Source organism: Colobus angolensis, unplaced genomic scaffold (genome assembly GCF_000951035.1).
Source record: "Colobus angolensis palliatus isolate OR3802 unplaced genomic scaffold, Cang.pa_1.0 Scaffold21, whole genome shotgun sequence".
Lineage (NCBI taxonomy): Eukaryota > Metazoa > Chordata > Mammalia > Primates > Cercopithecidae > Colobus > Colobus angolensis.
Window position 1 is genome coordinate 7,766,217 of NW_012115266.1, and position 4,013 is coordinate 7,770,229.

General features: G+C 49.0%; 1 protein-coding gene across 1 annotated transcript in view; it reads right to left on the minus strand.

Annotated features, from left to right (window-relative positions):
- Nucleotides 1-3,541, minus strand: part of INCENP (inner centromere protein antigens 135/155kDa) — a 32,690-nt gene extending 29,149 nt beyond the window's left edge. Inside the window, exon 1 of the mRNA XM_011942705.1 lies at nucleotides 3,203-3,541. The gene's annotated coding sequence lies outside the window, so the exon portion shown is untranslated. The remainder of the gene's footprint in view (nucleotides 1-3,202) is intronic.
- Between the last annotated feature and the right edge of the window lie 472 nt (nucleotides 3,542-4,013).

The following is a 4,013-nucleotide window of genomic DNA, read 5'->3' on the forward strand; positions in this document are numbered from 1 at the left end:
AAAAAAAAAAAAAAAAAAAATCTGCTGCTTTTGAGAAGTGAAAACAAAACGCCTTGTGAATGGCAACAGAGTGCGCGTTTATCTAGAACCTTCTGTCATATCTTGGGCGACAGAATCCTTGGTCACCTACCCTGGTACTGCACGTTTCTTGAGAGCGGTGGTTCTCATCCAGAGGAGGTTTTGCCCCACCCCCGCCCCCCACATTTGGCAGTGTGTGAATTCATCTGGGTTTGGGAGAAGGAGCTAGTGGTATTTAGTGGGTAAAGGCCAGGGATGCTGCTAAACAGCATCTAGTGCATAGGACAGTCCCCACAGCAAGGAATTACCCGGCCCCAGATACCAGAATTGCTGCTGTTGAGAAACTGCTTTAAACAAAGTCACTGTACTGTGTGGGCAAAGGTTTCTGTTACCTGTAAAATAAGGCAGTTAAATCTTGAAGAGATTTGTACATCCACAATCAGCTACCAGCAGATAGTTTACCCTGTTCCCAGGTCGTCTGCAGCATTTTTCCTCTACCCTTTGTCTCTCTCTCTATCAATTCTGTTTTTGCCTTTGTTATTTTACTCAATTTACCAACTCACTCCATCATATGTGAGTAAATAATTTGTGAGCAAATTCACTAAACATTTCTGAGTTATTCTTTGAAGAATGTAAATAATTGGAAATCAGCTAAATCATAAAAGGATGTTACCCAATCGTTAATCATTCTCTTTATTAATTCTGACATGAATATCTCAAATTGTTTATTTGATTGTCACCTCAGAGAGTTTTCTACCCTGTGCAATGCATTTTAGCAAGTTTCCAAGTGGATTAAGGTCTGTCTTTCTCAGGAGAAGGAAGAGCAACTATAAAAGGGGCTGAGGGGGCCAGGCGCGGTGGCTCACGCCTGTAATCCCAGCACTTTGGGAGGCCCAGCACTTTGGGAGGCGGATCACGAGGTCAGGAGATCGAGACCATCCTGGCTAACAGGGTGAAACCCCGTCTCTACTAAAAATACAAAAATTAGCCGGGTGTGGTGGCACATGCCTGTAATCCCAGCTACTCAGGAGGCTGAGGCAGGGGAATCACTTGAACCTGGGAGGCAGAGGCTGCAGTGAGCTGAGATCGTGCCATTGCACTCCAGCCTGGGCGACAGGGCGAGACTCCGTCTCAAACAAACAAACAAACAAGAACCATGCACAGCTTAGCCTCCCATCTACAATGGAAGGTCTTGGAAGGAAGGGACAAATTGCTGACCCCTTGATCCCTCACAGGGCATAGCACCAGGTCAGGTTTCAGTCTCATGGGACCTCCTTGGGCTTGATTCAGGGACACACTAGCCTTTGTTCCTCAACAAGTTCTGGCCTGGGTCTGGAACACTGTCTCCCATTTTGTATGGCTCACTCCTCATGGCTTGAATCTCAGATGCTCAGGGAAACCTGACCACCAATCTAAAGTAGCCCCAGCCACGATCCCATCCATTGACTGTAATTCTCTGCAGAGCACTTGCGTGCTTGTTTACCTGTTGCTTACTGCCTGTCCCTGCCCACTAAACAATTGCTCTCTGAGGGCAAGCCCCTGTCTGACTTGCTCATTGTTGAGTGCCCAGAGCACAGCAGTGCCTGGCAACAAGGAATACTTGTTGAATGAATTAATCCACCCATCAACTCTACACCTAGAAATAAACATCCTACAGGTGCTCATCCCACCACACAAAGGGCACCAAATCAACTTAATCTGCACAGGTTAGAACTGACCAACACATGTTCAAAGCCCCTGCTCCTAGATGCCAAGGGCAGCAATAATCAGGGCAGGGCCAAACGGGCAGGATCCTACAGGCTCTGGGCTGAAACCTCGGCTCTGCAGCCAGCCAATCACAGGCAAGGCCTTTTCACTGCCATCCCTCACCTTCCCCTAACCCTTCTGCACCCAGACCACAACCCTGGCAAAGCGCAGGACCTCAGGCCAGAAAAGAGAAAACTGTTTAAGGAAGAAAAAGATTTGCGGAGAAAAGCAACAACTGGCTAACTTTTCAAAAAGTATTTGTTCAAATGGGCAACGTGGATGAGAGCTTCTTTCACAAAGTCCATGAAAGCAATTGGACTTCTTTCATGGGGAAGATTACTTAGATCTAGCGCAGCCATTTAAAAAGCGTTACCATAAGTTAAAACAGAGGTGACCATGAAAAAGAAGGAGTCAGTGTACCAAGAATCAGGCTCCTGGAAGAGCAGCAAAAGTCTCTTCTTCAGCCCATGTAAGCAACTGCACACAGATAAAGAGCACCCGACACCCTACCGAGGGAGGCACTCTCCACTCTTCCTCTCCAACACTTCTTTCACACCATACACCAGACCGAAGGCCCCATCGCCCTCCTCTATCACTCCTGTTCTTTTCAGGGTGCTGTAAGTTGGGTGCCTACCACACTTCTGTGCAGAAAGCTCATAGCAGCTGCTCCCATTTACTGAGTTCTACTCCATGCCCGAGTCAGACATCATCTCATTTAATTCTCACCACAACCTTGAGGATATGCATGAGAAGATGAGGAAATTGAGGCAAAGAGAAGTCAAAATCAGCCGGTAAATCAGGGGCATAAATAGAACCGTGCCCTTAGCTACCGGCTATACCTCCTTTAAACCGTGCGCTTAACCACCGGCTATACCGCCTTCTAAATATCAACCTCTGAAAGGAAAGCGCCCAGTCTTGACTCTGGGCAACCCCGCGAGCAACCCATGTTAGCTGAACGAGACTGAACCGCTGACAGCGAACAAGATTGGGGAATGACAAGGGGCGGCCCAGCCTCCGGAAATGGTCAGTTTAAAATGCTGCTCAGCTGGGGGCGGGGGCGTTGAGAGAGGGGTTTTAACTGCACAGAAATGCCATCTGGCATCATTCCGTCAAACCACAGGGTTGGTTTCGGGTTTCCTGCGCGTCCAAGTCAACAATAATCCTCGCAGGCACAAAACAAGGTGGTAGGCAGCCGGCAGCGGAGGGGACGGGGCTATGCTCTAGGAAGCTGAGAGCCTAGGTGGAAGGGGTGGGGGGCATCTCGGGCCCGAGAACCAAGGCAGACGACCTCGCCACTTGGAAGAGGTGACCCTCATATGCCCAGGCAGCCAGGAGCTGGGTTGGGGAGTCACGACCCTGGTCCGGAGTCGGCAGGGACCGAGCAGAGGACCGGGGAAATAATCGCGAACCACCCCCCAATCCCCACGCCCACGCGCACTCACTCGACTGCGCCACGTCCCCTGAAGGCTGCTCCGATCCAAGTCCGGTGGTATTCCTAGCTGACGCCCCGCTTGCCCAGACCCACTCGGCTCCGGGCCTTCGGGGCTCACCTCACGGGAGGAGCAACCAAGCGGCGCAGCGCGGGCGAAATCTATGATTTTCAAAACTGAAGGCTCAGCCAATCCTCGGCAAGTTTGTCTGGGCGGTTGCAAAACTTTAAGCCAATCAAATAACAAGAAGTACGAGTCCGCCCTCTTATTGGTTATATCGACTAGCAATCTGCGGGACTAAGAGGCGGGGAAAGGAAGCGAAAGACTTTAAGCCCCCTCAGCTTCCGGGAGCTCTGGACGCGGCGGAGAGAGGAAGTAGACCCCTGCCTGGGAGGAGTCCGCAGACCCGGAACTACGAGTCCCGGCGAGCACTGCGAAGGCCACGAGCGGCTTCCTTTCTTCTCCAAGTACGGTGGCAGGCTACTGATCTCTGCTGCTTTTTTTTCTCATAAAAACATGTATGTATATACTTACATTGCTGAAAGAGCAGCTTTTTAATGTAACAAATTATCTAAGTACAGAAGTCATAGGTGCCTCTTCCGGTGAGAAAAACGTTCCTCAAAATACAAACCAAACAGCATACCAGAGGGAATTTCATTGTACTGAAACATATACAAATTAAGGCTACCTTGGTATATAAACAATTTAGAAATTATGATAGAATAGTTCCACCAAATCATTTACGTGTAAGAATTCATGCCATTTATTAAAGAATTGGTAGTGGGGCTCAATTCAAACAATATTATACATCCTTATATT